The sequence below is a fragment of the Pezoporus occidentalis genome, unplaced genomic scaffold (assembly GCF_034315485.1).
Source record: "Pezoporus occidentalis ecotype Australia unplaced genomic scaffold, CSIRO_AGI_Poc_V1 ctg157, whole genome shotgun sequence".
In the NCBI taxonomy this organism is placed as follows: Eukaryota; Metazoa; Chordata; class Aves; order Psittaciformes; family Psittacidae; genus Pezoporus; species Pezoporus occidentalis.
This window is the reverse complement of record NW_026913393.1, coordinates 322452-346926: the sequence shown is the minus strand read 5'-3', so window position 1 is coordinate 346926 and position 24475 is coordinate 322452. Positions and strand designations below refer to the sequence as shown.

At 45.5% G+C, this 24475-nt stretch overlaps 1 long non-coding RNA gene across 3 annotated transcripts; it reads right to left on the bottom strand.

Annotated features, from left to right (window-relative positions):
- Positions 1 to 1613: 1613 nt before the first annotated feature.
- Positions 1614 to 9701, bottom strand: LOC134160085 (uncharacterized). 3 transcript variants are annotated; one of them, XR_009963430.1, is made up of 4 exons: positions 9480 to 9701; positions 9260 to 9328; positions 7200 to 7429; positions 1614 to 4145 (listed from the first exon to the last, which is right to left on the bottom strand). It is a non-coding gene; the product is annotated as an uncharacterized LOC134160085 (long non-coding RNA). The 3 variants fall into 3 exon arrangements; XR_009963429.1 differs by lacking the exon at positions 9260 to 9328; XR_009963431.1 differs by lacking the exons at positions 1614 to 4145; positions 9260 to 9328 and adding an exon at positions 5901 to 6506.
- Positions 9702 to 24475: the final 14774 nt, after the last annotated feature.

Here is a 24475-nt window from a genome sequence, read left to right as displayed (position 1 = left end):
CCTTCGCCTTTCTGTCTCCTTGCGGGGCAGCCGCAACGGCGAACGCAGCCGGGGATCGGTGCCGCCCCCCCCAAGCCAAGCCCGAGTCCCTCCCGGTGCCGGCGGAGGCTGCTCGCAGTGCGCAGCGGCACGGCCGCGGCCCGGCCCCGTCACGTGGGTGTCTAGACACCGTGTCGCTCCGGGAAAAATAAATAAATATATATATCTATATATATAGATATACAGATATATAGATAGATATATGTGTGTGTATTATATTTATCTCGAACCGCCTTGCGCAAGCGGTGGATCGGGTTGCCCAAAGGTGTTGAGCACCCCCCGGCCCCCCCAGACCTCGCGCGGGTGCCGAGAGGCAGGTCCCCATACTCATCAGTGTAGGGAGTCCCCCTCATCACGCGTGTGTTGGAGAGGATTAAATACAAATCCAGCCATAAAGGTATTTCTTCTTTTTTCAATAAAATAATAAAATGCATTAGTAAATGTCACAGAATCACAGACTGGTTTGCATGAGCAGGGACCATAAAGCTCATCCAGTTCCAACCCCATGCCACGGGCCAGGGACACTTCACACTACCCCAAGTTGCTCCAAGCACCGTCCAACCTGGTCTTGAACACTGCCGGGGATGGGGCAGCCACAGCTTTTCTGGGCGCCCTGTGCCAGGGTCCCACTACCCTCACAGGGAAGAGCTTCTGCCTAAGAGCTCATCTCAGCTTCCCCTCTGGCAGGTTAAAGCCATTCCCCTTGTCCTGTCCCTAAAGCCCCTTCTCCAAAGCCCCTTTCCAGGTTTCTTGTAGCCCTTTTAGGCACCGGGAGCTCCCTCCCTCGCAGCATCTCCTCTGGGCTCGCTGCACCAGCCCCACGTCCCTCTTATGTTGTTGCCACACAGGTATATAGATATATAGACATATTATTCTGGGCATCAAAGAGGGCAAGGCACAAAAACCGATGATAGTAACAATACTGTGCACTTAGCACTTGTCACCAAGGGAAGGGAAAATAAGTCATTGAGTATAAGCCAATTTTCACAAAATAAGAAGCAGGAATCACCAGCACATAGCACCATGATTGTTCTTCTTGTGGGTACTACTAGCAGTAGTAATCTGGCACCCCGGATACTCCACCAATCCCCTCTATTCCAATTCTATCAGAAAGAACCTGCAGAGGATGGGGAAACTGAGCCACCAAGGGGCAGTGTATACTGCGGTCTGCACTGGAGCCAGAACGTCTGGATAGATTTCCCAGGGCCAAGGCTCACGCAGCTGGAGAAGCACCCATCCTACCAGCTCTCCCACGGATAAGAAGCAATTTTATCATATAAGACTGCTTCATTCGTTGATAAATCGGTCACCGCACTGGAAGCAGAAGCCGAAACTGTCAACGCACACCTGCTATAAACAAGTCTAGTTCTAAAACAACTGCCCCCAGCTAAACAGGACACCAACTGTAAAACACGGGATGGGGGGCACAAAACTAACGTGCCATGCATGCAGGGTGTTCCCAGGATTGTCTGTCCTGGATGCCTGCTTTTGGCACAGCCAGGGATAATTTTAGACCCCAGTCTCGCAAATATTCACATGAGCAGGTCAGGGAGAGTCCTATAGGGCCTGGAATCACACGCAGTATTTGCAGAATACACGCCTAAATTAGTTAGAAAAGGGCTACATTTGGGGCAGCTTCATTAAATGTTAATAAGACTCCAAGCACCCAGGCCCAAAATCTGCTCAAAATCTGCTTTGTGATAAAGAGCGTGAACAAAAATTAACAGAGGAAGAACATTATTTGCCAGCATCTTAAATAATAACTTAGGAAGGTTTGTTATGGAGCTGGAGTGTGGGGAAGGGGATGGACTCCTCACTTCACCTCCAAATCAATGGCACAAGTAGAACCTGCCTGTGAAATATCCCAGCAAACTCTGCAGTCACTGATGCCACAGCCAAAGCCATTGCAGAGGCTGTGAGCTGCAGGGTGCTCACAGCATCACCTGGGGTGACAGAGGAGGTGCCAGCATCAGTGTTTGCATCCTCACTTGCAGGAAAATCCCATTGCTTTTAAAACAGTCACTTCTGCACCCTGAAAAGTGGAAATTTGGCAGTATTTTTTCAGTTTAACATCTTGTTCACCAGCCTCCAGAGTGAGCTCATGCACACTGAGGCCAATTTCTTTGTTTCTTTAGAGAGCCTCAACCCCTTTTCTACTCTGATGAATATGGGAAATTAATAGGGAAAAAGAAAACCACCACCAAAAAGCTATTTTTCATTCCCGTATCTGCTGATGAAAGACACACTGCCCATTTACACATGCAGTGTACTTTTAAAGATGTTTAAACTTTCCATGCTGCTATAAATGAGATTGACATCTTTAGGGTGATTTTCCCCTCCCTTTGCACTTCCTCTTGCCTCAATTACTTGACAACTGATTGCTTTATTGTCATGAACAGAGTGACAGAAAATATAACATGGTGTATGCTGTGAAGGAATGGAGCACAGGAATGGGGTCCAAGAGTTAATAATATCTTTTGGGGGCCCTGCCATAGCTACTCTAGGTGATCTTGGGCACATCCCTGTTCCCTGTGAGTAGGGACCAGGGCTTTGGAACCTCTGGCTGCCCATCAGTAGAGCTGGACCACCAGCCTTGCCTGCCTTTGTGGTTTCTGCAGGTGAAAATCACTTCAGAAGTGCTAAATATTAAATAACCGATAAAGAACTGCTTTCTAATTAACCCTGAAAACTTGTTTAAACAGGCCATATGTATGTGCCCATATGGAAAATACAGAAATAAGTATAATGAAGCAGATAAAAATGGGCTTGGTACCTGGGCTGGGGAGATGCTCTAGAAGGGGTGGTGGTACCCACCACCTGTGGACTGCATTGCCCCTGGGCAGGAAAACGTCAGCCTGGCTAAGAAACCTGTCCTAAAATCCCAGGGCAGGCTTGGAAGGGTCCTTTGAAGACCACGTAGTGCAACTCCCCTGCCATGGGTAAGGACACCTTCCACTAGATCAGATTTCTCAAAGCCTCATCAACCTGACTTTGAAAGTTTCCAGGGATGGGGCATCCATTATCTACCACCTTCCTGGGCAACTTTGTGCCGGTGCTTCATCACCTACTTCATAAAGAATTTCTTCTTTATGTTAAATCCAAATCTCCCCTCTTTTAGTTTAAAACTGTCACCCCTTACCCTATCACTACAGGCCTGACTAAAAGCTCTGTCCCCATCTTTCTTCTAAACCCCCTTTAAGTACTGGAAGGATGTGTATAATGCAGCGCATTTCTGTCGTGTATTCGTAATGTACTGCATTCCTATAATCTATCTGTGTAATGTATGGCATCCCTCGTGCGAAACTCATTGGGTCCTGCGCGTAAAATCCCACCCAGCCCACACTCCCCATCCCTCGCCCTCAATTCTCATGGAGCTTTCTGGGGACCTTTTCCGAACCCATCTGTCTTTGAAGAGCTAAAGCCGAGTTAATTTGCATTGCAATTCAGCCTTTGACAGACAGTTGGAGCCAAGGCACTGTTAACCTAATTGTTGTGCTAACAGCACCAGGGTGTGAGACTCACCAAAGGCACTTCCAACAAAGGGGATAAAACCAGACTTGGGAAAAAAACCTTTTCCTGACATCATTACCGGGTACAAACAAACAGAGCTGATCCCTCTTCATACACTTTCGAGGCGAGGGTCAAGAACAAACACACTTTGCTCTTTTGGGGGTATGTCTCTCTTTTTAACAGCAGTGAAAAGCCATTCAGGGGAGGTAGGAGAGAACAAGCCAGGCTGAAGGCAGGGCAGAGGCAGCGCAGGCAGGCTTCTGGCACTCTCCCATCCTTTTGTGCACACTGGGAATAGCTGAGCTTGTGGCCCGGCTGCTATTTTTACGCCTTATTTTCAGAGCAGAGCTCTCAAACAATGTTCAAAGTCTGGGTTACGATGCCATTTTGGCTGCGCGCAAGGTCTCCTTCCTCTCTATCGATGCAGCAAATCCAAGCTACAAGACCTCAGGTCCGCAAAGAAAACTATTCTCCGGACAAGCTTGCTAAGTGCCGAGTGTCCGGACACATGGAGACACGGACCTTATGCTCTCTTATCACGCAGTACTTTAAGCAGAAAACCATTATTGCAGCGCTGGTGCACTCCAAGACTGCGCCTGTTAGAAAGAGGTTCACTAAAAGTGGGTAAGATAAACGAGGAAAAAAAAGTCTGGTGAGATGGACCCTCACCTTTGCTTGTCAGGCATGGGGAAAAACACTTAATTTTCCAGCAGTGGGAATTAGTCCATGCAAATCAAGTGGTCCATCATTAGCTATGGCAGGCACTGGTGCTGGCTCAGGGGCACTCAGTCATGGGAATACTTTGATTATCAAAGCACTCACACAGAGATGACTTTAAATCTGTGTTTTCTAGCTGAAATTTTGTTAGCTTTACAGTTCGACCACAACAGAAATGTGCTGGGTAGGTTTTGTAGCTAGACAGGGGTTGAACACAAGTCTGTCTCTTTACCTGGATTACTTATGCCAACATAAAGGAAATTATAGATACATAAATATTAGATGTATATAATTGCTCCCTAATTCTAGTAGAATTTGCTGGTGTGAATGCAAGATGCTGGCATAACATTGCCCATCAGAGGGGAACATGCACAGTGCAGGTATCAGGCCAGACCCAGAGTGCTACAGGAAAGGGAAGAATGAACATGGCCCAGTGTCAGAGAGCAGGAGATGCTGCAGAAGAGCATCTGGTGTCCCACAACCATGATGCAAGCCGAGGGGGACAGGAGGAGCAGAGCCTGCCCTTACTGACATCTCCGCCGTGCAGCATCCATTAATCCGTGTCAAACCTACATCTTTTCCCGCGTCACACCACTACCCCACAGATAACCAGTGATGGCAGTACAGTGTCACTAGCGGGGACATGAGGTTCAGTCCAGCTCTGGCTGAACGTCACTGGTGGGATTTGTGACCTGGAGGTGAAAGGAAAGGGATTTAGGTCAGGCTGTCTGGGAGGGGATGACCCGGGGGCTGGGGATTGCAGCACAAGGGAACGTGATGCCATTTGGGAGTCAGTGGCCAGACAGAGAAGATGCTGTTGAGGGGAAAATGTAAAGGGCAGGCTCAGAAGCAGGTGGAATATTTGACTTTACAGATAAAGAAAAGCCTGCAAATCCCTTTTGCTGGAACCTACTATGCTGAGAAGAGACTGGCTTCTTCCTTCAGCAGTTCAACTCTGAGATCCCAATGCCTGGGGGATCTGTGTGTACTCTTAAGTGGAGCTTCTTAAGATCTTGCAGAGTGGGAGGCTCAATATTCATATAAAACACTCAATGTTAATGCATCGCGTTATGTGTAACTCCTTCATTTGTATTTTCCTTGTACTTCTGTGTTTCAGATGTCTGAAATAGTAATTTTCTGGTTTTAGACTTGCTTTGGTGCGTAAGCTCTCAAAAAAGGTGTGGGTTTTTTTTTTCCTATCAGGAAACAGCAAAATGGCTTTGCAAGAATGGCTAATACTGCTGGTATCCCACTTTCAGCATTTTGATGTGTAAATAAAATAATGGTGTAAATAAAAATCTTTATCTCAGGTAAGTACATTTGCCAGATGCATAAGCTGCAATGTTTTATCTGTAGTTACCTACACTTGTAGTTAACTATGGCAAGCTCTGGACCAGATAATGGGGTATATGGAAAGAGCTGGGGGTGTTGTTGGAAACAGGGGTGTGTGTCACTCTGTGATTCCTCCTGCTGAAACCTCTGGAGTCCAGAGTGGGGATGGAGACTTTCTGGATTCAACCAGTGGTCCTGGTTTGCCTGTAGAGCCCAGGGTACATCCCACATGTGGATCCACTCCCTCCCAGATGCTGAATATATGGTATATATGACATTACACCTATGCCGGGGGGGACTGGGGAAAGGTGGGGTGTCCATCAAGTTAAAAGCAGCATTTCAATCCTAACATTATCAGGCTAATTCCAGACTTTTGGTGGGAGGTATCAAGCCTTAGGGGTGATTTATCAGGTCCTGAAAGTTGGGCTGCTCAGATGGCAGCCACAATGCAGGGATGTGCCCTTCCTCAGCATCAGCTGCTTACCCAGGAGAGGGGGCTGAGGTGCCACTGCCATACAGATCAGTTTACCAGCAGGAAGAACAATTCCTTCTTTAAAAATCAAACAAACCTGGTCAAACTCTTTTTTGGCTGAAGGAAATAACTGTAAAAGGGATAGGAGATAGCAGGCGAAGCAAGAGGAAAATCACCAGCTTCTCTATTTCCTATTGCTAGCAGGTAGGGGTGTAATTTTGGAGTTCCTTCCTTTTTAATGGGATAGGTCATAACCTTACCATCATTTATGTGTCTTTCTGTATTTATTGCAGTGGCCCGGCCAGATGCAGTGTGGAGCTGATATATTAGCCATGTCCTCATGTGTGGTGATATACCAGCCTGTGCTTTCACAGTCTTTTCCAGGGAAAATTCACACTGACTCTAATGGGAATTTTCTCCAGAGAGCGGAATCAGCCTGTCGTAAAAAGAAAATTCTCATGTTTATGATGGGTTGTTGAGGAGCAGCATTCTTCATACTGACCTACAGGTTGACATAAAAGAAGAAGTCAATGATCAGACATCTGTGAGACAAGCCCTTTATAAAGCACTGACATTTTAAGTGTTGAGTATTCCAGTTAACATTCTGCAACAGTCTGTGTGAAAGAACATGGTTTACCTTTCTTGTCCTCAAATACAAGTTATAATTTAAAATAACACATTCTCAAATGCTTCCTTATATTCCATTTCTATGGAAGCATTATATTTCTAATAAACATTTTGGGCTCTCTATGATCATAGAATCTCAGAATGGTTTGGGTTGGATGGGACTTCAAAGACCATTTAGTTCCGCTCCCTGCCATGGGCAGGGACACCTTCCACTAGAGCAGCTTGCTCCAAGCCCCTGTGTCCAACCTGGCCTTGAACACTGCCAGGGATGGGGCAGCCACAGCTTCTCTGGGCACCCTGTGCCAGCACCTTAGCACCCTCACAGGGGAGAACTTCGGCCTAAGAGCTCATCTCAGTCTCCCCTCTTTCAGGTTAAAGCCATGCTGTGCTTAAAAAGGAATGGAGAAAATGTAAACAATTAAAAAATGCTCCCAAATCAGGACAGTTGCACACAGATAATGTCTTTTATCTGTAAGTCCACAATGACTTAGTCATGAAACACCTGCATGGGTGAAAAAAACATTTTTGATAACCGTTTCTTCAGTCTCTCAACAATAAATGAACAGCCAAAACCTAGTTTGGAAAATAGAAGGGAAAAGCGAAGCATCATTTTTCAATAGCAATGATCCAGGTAGAGTAATTAAGCACTGGTTGTGGTGAATGCTCTGTCAATAATAACTCTGAGGTGAGGTTTTGGTGGTATTCAGAAGATGAGCTCCAGCTGGTTTAAACCTGCATGGATGCAGGGAGTTACTCAGGTGGGTAGTCTAGACAGTAGGAATAGCCCTTCGAACCCGATAATTTATGAATTAGTAGAGCCAGCGTATTAAAACAGATAATTGAAAAGTCCTCATTTGTCTAAATGCAGGGTTGGGATTTTTTAATAGCTTTTTACAAATATTAAACCCAACAGAAATGCTTTCATGACAAGTCTTCCACGTGGCTCAGTTCCAGGGAAAACAACCTGCTCGGAATTGAGTTTTTCTCTAAAATATCCAAGTGATGGAAATTGCTTGAGAACTGAAGAGTGGCACTAAAATGAAATTGGGACCCTATCTCATAGTCGCTACCTCCAGGATAAGAAACTTCCTTTGAACCTGAAATAAGGGAGTTTCAGGTAAACAAGAAATATAATATTGGACAGGAACTGACTGCCCTGATTTCATAATCCAAATTGCATAAACTGAAGAGAAAAAAAAAAAAAAAAGAGAAGAATTAATAGTAAAGTGTAATATGAAGATTGGATTTTCAAAAGCACGTTACCCAAACCTGCACATTCATTTCATCTGGAGGGAAGAAGGCATGACATCTGATAGCAGTGATTAATCCAAAGGAGGCCCAGACTTGTTCTCCTCATTTAAGAGGAAAAATTACATATTCTGTGAGAAGGTAAAAGCAGGCTTACTCGCTGAGATACCTGTGGGCTGCTGGATGGGTGTCCTAGGGACTGCAGAACATGGCCCACCATTTCCCAAATATATTAACATTTAGTGTTTAAAAAAAAAAACATAAAACTAACCTTTGGATCTTAAATATCCAAAGGATATTACAAGCATGCTTTTTTTTTTTTTTTATTTTACTTTTTTTATTATTTGGAGGGGGTTTGCTGGCATAATTTAATGACACAAAGTTGAACCACCCACCACCACCTATGGAAAGGAGAACTGATTGGAAGCAAAAAGGGAAAGTGCACTGTAATGGATCCTATGCTAACTATGCCTTCAAGTTCAAAGACAGAAACAACTTTGAGATTAAAGGGTATCAACTACACTGAGCCAATTTGCTTTTTCTTTTCGTTTTATAAGCCCTTGTGATGGTATTTAACTGTGACTCTCCCCAGCACCTTCCAACACTCACCCCTCCAAAATCATAGGGACAGGCAAGAGCATTTCACAAAGAATTAGAGGACGGCTTTATAGCCATTGTTTAAAAACGTAATTAACACTGTGTTTAAAGCAAAAGTGAGACAATTACCACCTCCTAAAGGCCTTAAGAAATCCGAGCTGCAGACCTCCTGCCAGACTGAGTGATATCACCGGCACCATAAACAGAGGTTTGCAAGAACCATCCCATTCACAGCCCTAACAGCTTTTGTCCTTACGTGCTAAGTATTATTATTACTATTACTCTCTTTGTTTATGGTGATGTGCTAGGAAGTCTGCAGCTCAGGTTTCTCAAGACCAAACTGACTCCTATGAGGAGTAGCCTCACCTCCGAAAGGCGTCAATGTGAGTTGAGAGCTCCCAGGGCATCCGCACCAACACTTGTTCCCCTGCGAGGTAACTACTTAGGGAGGTAGTTTTGTTAGATAGCGGCACTAATTCCAACATGTGCTTAACTGACAAGATGGGTTACATTAGCCTGATTACAGATTTGACCCATATATATGGCAAGCAAACATACAGTTGGCCATTTATGTTTGCATACTCAAGCTTTTCTTGCTCTGCGCCAGTCACAGGATCTATAAATTCAATGCAAAATTTGAATGGAAAGAGAAAGAAGGGACAGCAAGGTCTCAGCTTCTCGGTTTAAAGCTAGAAACATCACGACATGTCCTGATACCTCTGGTGAGTCGCAAGGTGAGTGTCTAAGTGTGTCGTGTTCCTCCATCTGAATGGTGAGCTCGTCAGCCTGCAGAACAGCAGGTCGGGTAAATTGGCACTGATTTGAAGGTTCGTTTAGTTTGGACTAGTTAAACTATTTTGCAACATATTCATTACAGAAAAATGTGGTAAATTAGATTAAGTAAAGCCAGAAAGCCCTCTTAATTGCTTTGACTTACCGTGAACACAAGACTACTCAGTGTCTCAGGAGAAAGGACGTGTTTTCTGTACATCTGAACTATTTTAAGCGCTACCTCCCTGCACACAGAATTCTTGCTGACGACACTCCCCGGAGGCTCTTACACAGCACCCGCTGGGATGCCGCCCTGGGATAAAACAGATGAGCTCCCACACGGCTCCAGAGCATCTTCCAGTTGCAGCAGCGTGAAATGTTTGCTAAGATAAATAGTAAAAACATGGAATCACAGGTTGGATTATTTGGTCCAACCTTTCTAGGCAACCATGACCTAAACTGGAGGTACAGCACCCTGCCCAGCTGAATCTTAACAGTGTCCAACACCGGGGAGCCCACCGCTTCCCTGCAGAGATTATTCCAATGGCTGGTTGTTCTCACTGGGAAAGATTTTTCCTTTGCGTCCAGTAGGAATTTCTCCTGGAGCAACCTGTACCTGTCACACTCGTTATTTGCCATAGGACCCCTTGTCAAAAGGGAGTCTCTGTAGCCACCCTTTAAATACCGGAACATGGTGATTAAAGACTCCCCTGGGCCGCCTTTGATCAAGGCAAATAAATAAAAACAATAAAATCATTGACTATCACGTGATAAAAATAATAAATTAAAAAACCCAAACACGCAATTAGTTACTATTTAACACATACTGAAGCCGTTCGTCCTCTGCTCGGCCCCACACTGGGTCCCCGCCGCAGCCCGCCCCGCCTGCCTGCCCGCCGGGCGCTGTCCCGGCTGGGGACCCCCTCCATGGGGACCGGGCACCGCCTCGGGCTTGGGGATTCCCTCCCGCCGCCCTTCGTCCTCAGCCGGCCCCACCCGACGCCGCCGCTCCGCGTTGCCACATCCCGCCGCGGCCGTGACTCAGGCGGCGGCGGCGGCGGCAGCGGGTGCTCCCGGCCCGGCCGTGCTGCGGGGAAGGGGCCCGGGCAGCGGGCGCAGAGCCTGGGGCTGCGTCGGCCTGTACGGGCCTGCTTGGGCCTGCTTGGGCCTGTGCGGGCCGCGGGGAGATGGTAAAACCAAAACACGGCAAATTTCAGTTTGAAAATACAACATTTTCCCATCAAATAACACAATTTGCGCGGAGATTTTAATCTCACATAGGTTTTCGTCGAGTACGTGCTTTAATCGCTGCTCTGCCCCCCTGCCTCAGTTTACCAGGTCTTACTGTCAGGGTCCTCACCTCATTACTCCAAGTCATATGAACTATGTGCAGTATAAAGAAGCACAATTAATCCTCCTGCACACAAAAGCATGCACTACACAGCAAAACATGAGTTTTTTGCTATTAATATGTCTTCTATGGTGTGCAGCCCTCCAGAAACCAGAACGAGAAACAGCTAAGAGGGAGGAAATCCCATAACAAAGATAGTTCCTCTCAACCCCAAAAAGAAGGTCTGTCATTAGATGACATGGTCTTAAAGGAATGCTGTAATGTACAGAAATCCCATGCCATTGTATGTGCCCCTGAGGGCAGTGTGTATTTCTGTTCCAGCATCTTCCAAGGCACTTCACCTCTATTCCCCACACTGGATAGGAAAACGTGACCTCAGAGACTGTTTGACATTGATTGAAACAAATCATTTCACTGTTGATGAAATATTGGTCACTTATTGGTATTTACATAGACATTTATAAGATGGTGTTCACCTTGCCTAAATTCGGCAAGAAGAAAGTTACGCTTGCGGTCTGACATTGTCCACAGTCTCTTTATGGTCACTGACAGGACACAGACCCCTCAGACACCAGTTCCTCTCCCTTCTCCTCAACACCCACCGCAGTATGGGTGAGACACCCTTGGTGGGACCCCGCTTGCGCCCAGGAGGTGCGTGGTCTGACACCAGGGTACAGCACAGGCGCGTGATGCACTGCAGCTCAGCGAGGGCTGGTTCAGGGACCACTGCTTTGCACCCAAACGCTTGCATCCAGGGAGGTCTGCAGCAGTGGGGGAGATGCTGCTGCTGTCCAGCTGGGAGCAGCTGTTCCATGGAATCCCAGACTGGTTTGGGTTGGAAGGGAGCTTAAAGCTCATCCAGCTCCAAACCCTGCCACGGGCAGGGACCCCCGTGTCCAGCCTGTGTCCAACCTGGCCTTGAGCACTGCCAGGGATGGGGCAGCCACAGCTTCTCTGGGCACCCTGTGCCAGCACCTCAGCACCCTCACAGGGAAGAGCTTCTGCCTAAGAGCTCATCTCAGTCTCCCCTCTGGCAGGTTAAAGCCATTCCCCTTGGCCTGTCCCTACAGGCCCTTGTCCCAAGCCCCTCTCCAGCTTTCCTGCAGCCCCTTCAGGCACTGGAGCTGCTCTCAGGTCTCCCCTTCAGGAGCCTTCTCTTCTCCAGGCTGCCCCAGCCCAGCTCTCTCAGCCTGGCTCCAGAGCAGAGCTGCTCCAGCCCTCGCAGCATCTCCATGGCCTCCTCTGGCCTCGCTCCAACAGCTCCACGTCCCTCTTGTGCTGCTGCCCCAGAGCTGGATCAGGACTGCGGGGGGGGGCTCTCCCCATAGCACAGCAGAGGGGCAGGATCCCCTCCCTGAGCTGCTGGCTGCCTGTACCGAGCCTGTGTGCCCAGCCACAGCTGCCACTGAGGAGCTGCAGGCTGTAAGCTGCAATATCCCATTAAAAAAGTGAGGGCATGTCCCCGTTTGATGGAAAGCAAACAATTCTATGGCGTTCTGCCAGGTGATCCTGCTGAGCTCGGAGCCAGCTGAGCACTGAAGTGGGGACATCCTCTTGCAAAAGCCCATGTCCTGTTGCTGCCTCCCTCTGCGTGGCTGTGGGGAATCCTGACTCCTGGCCTCCCTGCAAACCTATTTTCATGCAAAGGCAGTGATACTGCAGAAGTTCTGCATTTTAATTCATTTCTGGTTATCAGTAGGAATACGGGAGGCAATGAGTGTGTGGAGGTGAAGGGATTGAGATGTGGAATGGCAGTGCTCAAAAGCCCAAATGGTCTAAGAGCAGCCATTCACTTGCCAGTGACAGGAACCTGTTCCCTCTGTCTCTAGACTGAGGCGCCCTGGTTTCCTGCCTGGCAGTGGTTCTCTGCACCCCAGTCTCTCTTGCATGTCTGCCTGTTCCCTCTATACCACTACCTCCATTATTTGTCTGGGAGTTGAACTCAGCTGGCCGGGTGAACCATCATGGTGTTACGCTGGTAGGTGTCAATGGGAGTCAGCAGCCACTTGTCTGATCTCCAGATGATTACAGAGGCATTTGAAATCCTTTTTGCTTCCCCATTGCTTCCTCTTTCTGATTTCTGCTTCCCTCTTCCCATAGTTAATTGAGTTTTGCACCCCAAGAGCTGAACTTCCCAAACTAAGCCATCCTTTATGTTTAAATTTCTTCATTACGGGTAGCAAACAGCTCTGCTGGTCACTGAGAAACATCCACCTCTCAACCCACCGCCCTGCCTGTCCTCACAGGAGCAGAGATGAGGCTGAAAACTGCATTCCGATGACACAGAGAGAGGATTGAAGTGGGCACAGAAAAATAACTTGCATCTGCCAGAACACTGAATACTTCGGGGTCAGTGCTACTGAGTCATTAATAAACAGGTATATATATATCTATGTAAGGTACAGAAGGATCATACAGCTGGCTGTAACCCTCCATCGTATTGCACGAACTCATAATGTGTTATATGAAATAGTCCCCCAATAGCCTCTTTGGGCAATAAATAGCATAGTACACTAGAATGAAAACAATTCAATTAAAAGGTCATTTTATGAATGAAGCTTTGGAAATAGAAAAGTACTTTTCCATCTTGAGCACGGTGCATTGCAGAAAGCACACACGTAAGAGCCAAAATAAATTACTTTGCTATGTTCCTGATAACGGTGTAGGGTCGCATTTGAACTTATATACGTGCATATGGAGGTGCCCCCTCTTTGTAATTCCCAAACACCTCTTCTTGAGCCACAGTTTGTAAAATGATATTTCTATATTTACTTATGCATCTATTTAAAGAGGAATCCCTCATAATTACTCACCACACTGATAGATGACACTGTTTGGCTGTGTTTATTTAGTTTCTATTAGCGATTGGCAAAAAGTCTACTGTGGCTTCAAAGCAGATATAGATGAATGACCCGCTGGTCATAAAATAAAGTATGATGATCTTTTCTAGGCCTCGTGGGAAATGGCATATAGAGGTGACACATATCACTAACTCCTCCTGTCACTTTGTGATATAATATTAAATCCAGTCATTCTGATAGGGTTGGCTCGAGAGAAGGTGTCCAGAAAGTGACAGGAGTCTATGGTATAGAATAAAGAGAGGAATTCAAGGGAAACTTGGCTTCAAAACACGAGTTCAGTTCTCTTTGCAGGTGAGAGGTCTGTCTCCAAGTCCCCTATCATGGATGATGGACAAAATATTATCTACCAGAATGTTAATCTCAAATTCCTGGCTTGCTTTTTACCTGCTGGTACATGCTTCACACTCTTGTGAACCCAAGCACAGGCCATGCTTTGCATAGCTTCACTCACCCAGAGCTTGTTCATGGAGGGATGTGGATGGCACAGAGAGAAAAGCATCTGGACTGGGATCAAAGGACATGGGAAAATGTAGTGGTTGTCATCATGTCTTTCAGTAACCCCAGTAGCTCTGCTCGTGGTGTACTTGTAGAGTGTCTATTCTGCCCTTTTCCTGGCTTGCGTCTTGGTGCAAGTACCCATCTGGTATGGCTGTAGGTGAATATTCTGAATTAATACTTTTTCAGCATATTTAACCCTCCAGGTGAGGATAGGTAGTCCAGGAGCTTGCCTATGCTCACAGGAGTTAGCAGCAGAATTATATCACTGCAACCAGGTAGCAGTGGTATTGCTCAGGAAATACATCTCATACTGACTTGAAAACTCTTGTGTATCTTAGCCTCATCTCCCAGGTGGCATGAGCTAGAAGAGCAGGTGGAGCTGTCTGTGCTGATAATCAAAGTTTGCACTACTGGAAGGGTATTTCTGCTGATACACATTAGCTCTGCCAATAAATCCTCAAGTCTTATCAACAAGCTACTTCCTTTCTTCTCATTTCCAAGGTGGTTCATGGCCCTCTGTTGACTTACCCATCCAGCTGAATGCTAAGCCATTCATGGAGCAGGGTTCTCTTCAGAATGAAGAGATCCTCCAGGATTGTAAGGGTGCTAACACTGACAGATAACAAATAATACCAATTACGATTTTCTTGTGATTTTTTTAAATATGAGTGAGAGGAAGGTAACACAGATGCAGAGGATTGAGTTACTTAGTTCTCATACCGTAGTCTTGTGCTTTGTGAAATGCAGGACAAACCTAAACGACGCAGTCAAAGCATGAATCCAATGAGATTATTTCAAATAAGATGCCAGAATAACCTAAAGCACTTTTAATATGTCTGGAAACAAAGCTTGTTCCCACGGGAAGTAGAGCATCCTCAGTTACTACTGGTATCAGGGAGAGCTTGAAAGTATTTACAACTATTGTTGGGAGGATAACGCCTTTAAAGATAAAGCTGTTGCTGCCTGGAAAGCTGGGTTTGGTCTGTGTTCCACCATGAAGATGGAATGGTGGCATGGATCTTGTTTTTCCGATGTTGACCTTACTGTCAGATGGGTAATAACGGGCCAGCCATAAATGAAATGAATAAAAGGTGGTAGGTCCTAGGAAGGAGGATCTGCAGTCCCAGTGCTCACTGCATGCGTATGTCTTGGACTTACAGCTTTCATATGAGAGTAACCCATCAAAAACCTTTTCAGGCAGCGGCCTGATCATATGTGATTGTAGAGTATGCACAATGAACAGACCCTTTCTGAGCTCTTACAGTAGTACGCTGTGGGTGAGCTTGTCTCCTCTCCTGGACAAAGTGACCGCAGGAGTTACTTGGCTCCAGACTCCCAGTCTAGACTGTAGGACTTTTTTCTTTTAAATTGGGAAATAGGCTTCTGTATCATGCTGGCACCTTTGTTAATTTTACCCCAGATCTGTGGTTTCATTCCTCTGAAGTGTTGTATTCTATTTCTAGATTTTTATATATATACACACACACACATACACACACACATATTTTTGTATGTATATACACACACATACATATATATACTACCACTGTCAACCATAGTATCTGCTGTTCTTTCGCTGTACTCATTAACACAACACCTTGTAGACCCTGGCTTTGCTGAAGGCAGTTCATCTCCAGTTTGAACTTATTGACTTTAAACAGTTGGATGTTGGATGAATTTTGTCATTTATCCTCGCCTTTTGATAAAGCTGCTGTCTGAAGGTTATCAGTTACAGCAATTTCATAATCCTTTTGGGTCTCTTTCAAAAGGCAGGAAATAGTTTTTTTTAACCTATTCAAGAGCCACTTGTCTGCAGGTAAAGAATTTAACAGCTTGTGGGAGTGCTACTTACTGCCAGCAATAACGTGACTGATCTTTCTTGGCACTGAAAAAATGCTTCTTAGAAATCACATTGTGAAAGGTGAAAATTGAGATACTTTGTTTCATGTGTCTACTAGGAACACTTAATAGAGGAAAACAAATATCTAACACTGAAAGGGGGCTTGTCTGTGTTGATTTCTGTGGCAGAATTTCATTGTTCCTGTTTTGGGTGATTTTTTTGTTTTAAGATTTGGAATAGAAAAGGAACAGCTTGCTCAAAGAGTTTCCAATTTAGATGTTCGTGGTAGAAAAAACCTGTTTAGAGTTAACTTGATTTTTCTTTCTTTCCTTTTTATTTTTTTTTTGCAAAATCCAAATTGCATAGATTGTTGTATGACATATGTATCCAGATGGTTAGGCTGGCTTATCTTTATTCTGGGATTTGTATGTACTGAGCCCCAGTACATGATTTTGGCATGTATCTCACTATTTTTTGCATTCAGATTTACCTGGTGAACTCTTCCTGTGACAGCTACTTCTCTCATGGCTCTGAAGCTATATTGTTTTATCTCAAGGCCATGATGCTGCCTCACATGCAGTATTCCCATCCCAGGCATACAAAAATAAGCAGGGTCAAAAGCAGTTTAAGAGAACTGATAGCTGCATTTGGTCTGATTTGCCTAAAATAGCAGGTTGCTGTTACAGTATTTATTCAAAAAGAATGAACCAAGCAATATACCTGGCTCCACCTTTCCTGAGATGGTCCAGTCTTTGAGCATCAACAGCAAGGTGCTCATTGGGGGTCTTCAGTGATGCTTCCAAGGTGTTTTAGATCATCTTGCTTGAACCTAGAATTGCATTAATGTCAAAATTCAGTCCATCCTGGGGAAAAAAATGAAAATAACAACATCAGTGTTATAAAGGGTAACTTTAGTAACATTATTACTTCATGTGCACTTGCAAAATATTCAGATGAAACCATAGACGTAATCTTCACTGAGCAGAAACGTTGCACAAGAATGCTTGAATAAGTTTCTCATCTGGCTTTTGGTCTGCCATTGTAGAAGGTTTTGAATTCTGGAGTTGATTTTGTCTGGCAAATGACTACTTAGCGACCTGTCTTCCCACACAACAGAAAAAAATAAATGCCTCCTGTAGGTCGCAAACCTTTTTATGGCTAAAGATGTCTACTTGCCAGACATGGAATATGGACTTATTCTCAAGGGGAGATGCATGGAGGCAGAAACAACACAAGGATGGGGGTGGTTTATCCCAGGGTTTGCTTATGCAGAGCTTCCTAGCACAGTGTCAGTGAAGAAAGGGGGTCCTAAACTCCGTTTGCTGTGGCTAATCCTCTCCTGGAGCTGTGCAACAGATTAACTGATTTCATGAGCTGCTTTCCAAGCCTCATTTTTCATTTAGTTTCCTAAGAGGAAATGAGGCTCCTATTATTTTGGTCCGATGCTCTCATCGGCATGAAAATGATGAAGTGAAAATATTTACTAATGATTTTCTTCAAATTAAAACCAATAAAAAAATAGATTACATCTCACGGGGGTTTTTTTGTTGTTTGTTTTGGGACACACAGCCTGGATTTGATTCCACTTGCCGATGTGTCCCAACTCCTGTCAATAGTTTGGCCATGATGCCAGAAGAGAGCCTATAACAGGCAAATTGCAGCAACGCATTTACTGGCACAGCTTTTTCTAACAGTTAACCACCACCAGTTGGTTTATACATTGAAACTTGGGGATTATCTCTGCATATAAATGTTTATTTTAGCAAGGTATAGGTGGGTGATATTTTTAGTAGTAATAGAAGTTAGTAGTAAGGTTTATGTGAAAGTCTGTAGTTCATCAGCCTTCACTGCCATGCATCTTATCTAGGAGATGTAAGCGACTGCTGGGGACCATGGTGCACAATGCTGCCTTCATTGCGCAGCACTTAATCTACACACGATTTATTTATGTTAGCAAACAGAGGAAGCAAATAACCTCTGTGTGTCTCACTTCAAGTAGCTGCATTAATGCTGCATGATACAGTATCACTCTGTATAGGATGCTTTTTTTCCTTAAAAAAAAATCAAACCAATCACAAAAGCAAAAATCTATAGCCCCAGGCAATGCAACAACTGAACCTCTCTGGCCTGGTTTATCCAGGTACCAGGCCTGGTGGAGGGCAGTAGAAAACCTCTTCAGCAACCCAGAAAGTTTGCCAAAGTCCTTACTAAAACATCTTCTTCCTACCCAATAGCCCTGCTTGCTTTATGCAGTGAAATTGGAGAAATGTTCCCCACAAAGGTGTTTATTTTTGCCGGTGTAATTAGCTTGATTTTTTTACTAGTAATAATGCTTAGTAATGGTTTCCTTTAAAAATGTGTTTTAAGCTGTGCAGATCTTCTTGGCTTTGTGTGCATACAATGCCTTGAACTGATAGGACCCCAATGTACTAAAGCAGTGCTTCTAATTAATTCTTGGCTGCACAGATCCTGATAAGAGTAAACAAAGAGTGAAATTAGCTCAGGAGAAGACACAGGAATTCGCAGGCAAACCCACATCCTTCCATGATATCATTGGGAACCCACCCATACTCCACCCATACAGTCAACTGAGCCCTGGCTGAAGGCAAGAGAGATGATTTTTGGGAGGGTGAGTTGTAGATCCTGGAGACTCAGAGTAATTTATAGCCTGTAAGGATTTTATTCCCATATGATTAGCTTGGATAGCAAGATAATTTACATTTACTGTCACATGGAGAAGCCAAAAACCTGAGCCCCCACACCCACACCAGCCATTATCACACTGCTCAGCGAAGACCCTTAAACTGCTTGATTGTGTGAGAAGGCTGCAAAGACAGCATGAAATGTTGGCCCTGTGCTCTTGCAGAGGTTGCTCTACTGAAAAACTCCATGCATGCTTTGGGGAGGATTTATATAGCAGGCAGGAAGGTGCTGTCAGACTCCTGCTAATAGTTCTCGGTTGGGGAGAGCAGAAGCAGCTGCCTGAAGGGTGCTTGGAATGGTGCTGGCTGAAGATGCTCCCCCAAATCCATCAGACCTGGTAGCATGGGGAATGCTTCCCCAGGAGAGATGGTCCCAGGAAAACTCAGAGCAAAAGTGCTGCCAAAAATATGATGTCTTTTCCAAGGGAGGACTGCAGCGAGGAGATGTTATGATCCTCACAGCACTGGCGTGTGTTGCCATGACATTGATGTAATTACTGCTACCTTTATCCCAGTCTTTCAGAATTAAATGACCAATTTTGCCAACACTCATCTGCAGGAGGAAAGCAATTTTCTGTAATTCCGTAATTCAATAATTCAGTAAATAGATACATTATACCTACGCTATCTCAACAGCAGCAAAGTGAGCAGAGTGGTTTTTACTGTTCCTCCTGTTTGCTAACACCTTGCTATGTGCATTAGCAAATTGTGGAACTGATGGTAGAAAATAATGAAATGCAGTCTCAAAATTTTTCCCAAAGGACAATTAAGAAGGAAACAGGAGAACAGAAAGATATAAGATGGTAAAATTACATCTAGAGGGGCTATCTTGAAAAACAAAATCCAGTTCCCTCTGGATGGTGGTTTTCATGTTTGAGTTGCAGCTCTTTGACTTGGCAGACCCCATGGATGTTCAGATTTATCTTTTTTACGGTGTTCTTGACCACACTTTTAGAGCCACCAAAATAAACAAATTGCGGGACCTAGGCTCCATTTATTACACTTTTTATCTCAGCAAGGGCTGTTACACAACAAGGTAATCCAAGGTAAAAATCAATTAATTAAAAACCAGACTGGATTAGGAAAAACTATAAAGCTAATAAAGTGTAACTGAATGAGCCCTGATTTAGGGAGCATGGGGAAACCTGATCTGGTTTAATGAGCATCCTGATGTCTGACCATTGCTCCTGCAAGGAGATGGGTGTCATCCATTAGGTTTAACCCCATCCGTCTTCATACCCAGTTCTTCTCTTCCTATGCTGCTTCCACCAGCTCTTCCCCTCTGCTGTCTCACGTGGTGGGGCAGAGCTTAGCAAGAGGACTCACTGCAGTCCACATTGCTCCTTCCTCCTGCCAAGCTTGTGAACCCCATCCACCTCCCCATCCACGGTGTCTTGCAGCACACCTCAGCAGCAGAGCTGGAGTTGTGATGGCCTTTTGATTTCCATATGCCGTCCTCTTCCTCATGGGAAGCGGGTCATGGCATTCCTGTGGGAAACCCTGCCAGATCCGAGGGAGTATCAGGTGTTTTGAGACAGTTCCTGCCAGCTACCTTTCTAGGCGGCAGATTATCAGTGTGCTGATGGAAGGCTTCTGGCAATTCCTCCAGTTTGAAAGGGGTCCTGTGCATGATTTAGCATTTTTTGTCCATATCTTTCTTTAGGGAGCAGCTGACTTACCTCCTCTCTTGGATCCCCTCTATCTTAAAAAAAATCCCTGTGGTTGCACAGGGTAAAAGGAGCTCCTCACCTCAGATACCTATAGCACTTCCTAATTTTTAAAAGATTCTTTGGGAGTTCAGCATTCAATAAAGGGGAGAGGGGAATACATAGTTCCCTTCCCCCCCCCCCCCCCCCCCCCCCCATCTTGCAGATAGAGAAACTGAGGTTAAAGAGATTTAACTCACAGCAAGACCACCCAGCCAGCCTGTGGGGGAGCTGGCAGATGAACAAAGCCCTCCTGATTTATTAGCAACTATCCATCCTAGAAGATGTTGCTCTTTCCTCCAGCGAAGTGGATGGATCTCTAATAACACAGTTAATCAGTGCTTTTGTTTTATTTTTCTTTTAATCAGCTCATATTGCACCCCAAAGACTTTTCATACTTTTCCTTCTACCACCAGTGAGGAGATTGGAAAATCTTGTTGGCCTTTGACCGTTCCAGATGCCCAATGGACTAAGCACTGTCCATGTGGCATTGCTCTGGCTCCAACATTTCCCACTGCTGATGCACTGTGCAGCCTTCCCGTGTGAAATACCAAGCCATTTTGCTGAGCCATGCTATAAAAAAAGGTTTGGATGTCACCAAATGATCATCTCAAATGTTTCCTTGAAATCCTTTCACCTCCAAGGCATCAGAATGAATCTGGAAAGCAACCAGGGCAAACAATCCCCATTCTCTCGGAGAGAAGGCAGTCCTGGCTGCCTGCTGGGTGGCATGAGCCCATCGTGCCTCCACCCTGTTTCCAGATATAAACCCTTGTCCATTTGCCAAATCCACGACTGGATTATTACTTTTTTTTCTGCATCTCTAGGGTTCACTCATTTTCCTTGAAACCCCACTAAAGCAGCTGACAGGAAAGCTGGAGAGGGGCTTTGGACAAGGGATGTAGGGACAGGCCAAGGGGAATGGCTTTAACCTGCCCGAGGGGAGACTGAGATGAGCTCTTAGGCAGAAGCTCTTTGCTGTGAGGGTGCTGAGGCGCTGGCACAGGGTGCCCAGAGAAGCTGTGGCTGCCCCATCCCTGGCAGTGTTCAAGGCCAGGTTGGACACAGGGGTTTGGAGCAAGCTGCTCCAGTGGAAGGTGTCCCTGCCCGTGGCAGGGGTTGGAGCTGGATGAGCTTTAAGGTCCCTTCAACCCAAACCAGTCTGGGATTCTGTGATCTTACGAAACCTGCCCCAGGTGTGCAGGAGTCTTGAGTATCTTCTGTTGATGGCACGCTGTCTGTGTGGGGATTGCACCTGATGTGCTTTAATAAGAAAAGCTCAACAAATCAGCAGCCAGTGTTATTTGTGACATACTGCAGAATCCTGGACTGGTGTGAATGGAAGGGACCTTAAAGCTCATCCAGTTCCAACCCCTGCCACAGGCAGGGACACCTTCCACTAGAGCAGCTTGCTCCAAGCCCCTGTGTCCAACCTGGCCTTGAACACTGCCAGGGGAGGGAATATGGACCCTTGCACAAGATACGCCCATGTGCTCAGAGCCCCCTTCCCAAGAGAAAATCTGGATGGCTTCTCAGCAGCTCAGGAAGCCCCTCTGTGAGTAGGGTCACTGCTTTCCTGGACCACAGATAAGAAGAAACTGGGGACTGGTGCTCTGAGCCTAAGGACATCTTTGCTGTCCTGGTTTGACCAGTACATCTGCCTGCTTTATCAGATGATAAAATGTCAAGGTATTATTCAACATACATTATAATATAAGCATCAGTGAACAAGAACAGCAGATGGAGTACTGAAATGGACCTCATAATTACACAACAAAATATTATACACAGCTTTTGTTTCTAATGGCTGACAGGTAAGATCAAGTCAACTAATGTGTATTACTAAAAGCTGCACAGCCTTTTCAAAATTGCAATTTCAGAGCAAGAGTAGGGCTCTTGATATCTGGTTCATACTGGATAACACAAAAGGCAATGAGTTACTATTGTCGGCATTGATTTGCACTAAATACCGTATGAATTAGCTTCTGGATTAGCTCTCCAAGCAAAGAAGCAGAAAGAATTTATATGTGACTGTATGCAGCTGGAGAAATGACCCTGTGTTAAAAATACTGAGTCCATTTCCTTGGGGTAACATTTTGGGTACCCACAAGTACCAACCCAATCTCCTCCCAGTCTGCTGTTGTCATTGGACTCTTACTTGGAGGCAGATAGGATGTCAGCCCTGCCTGTGTGATGTTGGGGGGTTGGGGATCCCCACCTCTTGCTGTTCAAGCACAGGTTTACAAAAACTTTTGCAGATCAAGGCCATTTTGGTGTCTTCAGAGTTCAAGCAGCTGCAAACTCCTGTCACTCTTTGCCAACAGGAACCTGATGCATCAGAGGTGCTGGCTATAGCTCTGCACAAGGTCTGGGGCACACAAGGAAGTTGTATTACACTGACTTGCTCTGAAAATACCTTCTATGAAACACGGAAGGCTGCTGCAACCAAGATACATCAAGATCTGCAGCCAGGATGCATCAAGCTGTGGGGCAGCAGCACAAGAGGGACGTGGAGCTGTTGGAGCGAGGCCAGAGGAGGCCATGGAGATGCTGCGAGGGCTGGAGCAGCTCTGCTCTGGAGCCAGGCTGAGAGAGCTGGGCTGGGGCAGCCTGGAGAAGAGAAGGCTCCTGAAGGGGAGAGCTGAGAGCAGCTCCAGTGCCTGAAGGGGCTGCAGGAAAGCTGGAGAGGGGCTTGGGACAAGGGCCTGTAGGGACAGGCCAAGGGGAATGGCTTTAACCTGCCAGAGGGGAGACTGAGATGAGCTCTTAGGCAGAAGCTCTTCCCTGTGAGGGTGCTGAGGAGCTGGCACAGGGTGCCCAGAGAAGCTGTGGCTGCCCCATCCCTGGCAGTGTTCAAGGCCAGGTTGGACACAGGGGCTTGGAGCAAGCTGCTCCAGTGGAAGGTGCCCCTGCCCGTGGCAGGGGTTGGAGCTGGCTTTAAGCTCCCTTCCCTCCCAACCAGTCTGGGATTCTATAATTCTGTGAAGATGCAAGAAGCAATTCCTCCTTTTCCTAATATAAAGAGCATTTTAAAGAACAAGTGCAACCTCTCTACCAGTATGTGATTGTATGGAAATGTATGTGCACGTGAATAATGCATCCAGGTAGACAGTTATGGAATACAGTTAGGCTGTGCCAGAAATGAGTCCAGGAAAGGTGATTATACGATTCACTCTTTTCTGTTTCATACATCAGCTAATTGGTCTTGGAAAGAGTATTTGTATGGATTTGGCACCAGTGGTTTCTTTAATGGGTTTCTGAAAAGTTTTGATCTCAAACATTTGTGTTTCCTGTTAATCACTGGTGCCTGCACAGCCCAAGCTCTTGTTGTTGCAAGTGGTCTTTACTCAAGTGAGCAGCATTGTGGACTTCAGGATGTCCTCTTCTGGGCCAAGGTTTTCAGCACATGGCCATTATGTTGCATTCAATACATTAGTATGTGTTTGTAAGTACGAATAAAGCTGAGCATCATTATGTAATTATTTTTGGCGGGAGAAAATAAGTCTCCATCTACCCGATGAAGTGCATCTCATCTAAATAGCAACAGTTTACAGGAATTCCCAGGGCATTACTTACATGGCTGCAGGGAAATTGGGGGGCCTTTGGACTCTTTTAGTCAAGAAGGTTTTGAGATAATGGGTGTCTGCTACCCATGGCTGTCTGTGATCTAAAAAAGAGTTTACTCTGCACAGTGAAAATCCCTTAGCATCACAGCATTTACTGTCCAGATTCAAAAAAGAAATGGGAAGTACTTTCCAAATTGGATGCCAGGGAATAAGGCATATGGTAGGGCTTGTTTTTAAAGGGAAGTTGACTGGCCTGTATTGTCATTTTTATTATTATGGGATAACTCCTCCATCTAGCACCCTTTTCCAGTATGTGAGTGATTTTGCTGTGCTTCCAAAGACAAGAATGTCCCTATTGTCTGCATGTGGCAGGTTGTGGCTAGGCAAGGAAGACACAGACTCAACCCATCAGAACTCAAACCACTGACCCCAGTTCACATACAATGTACATCACTTGGCTTTCAGAAATGTAAGTGCACATCTCTGCATTGGCTCTTATCTTTTCAATACACAGCAAAATCTATTTTTGAAGAGCTTGTCAGTGTATTCTTGTTTTTCTCCTCAACCAGCTGGATTTGCAAAGGTGAGTAATACCATTACATAAGGAGTAATTTAACTCTGGTAACCCAAAACTGGAA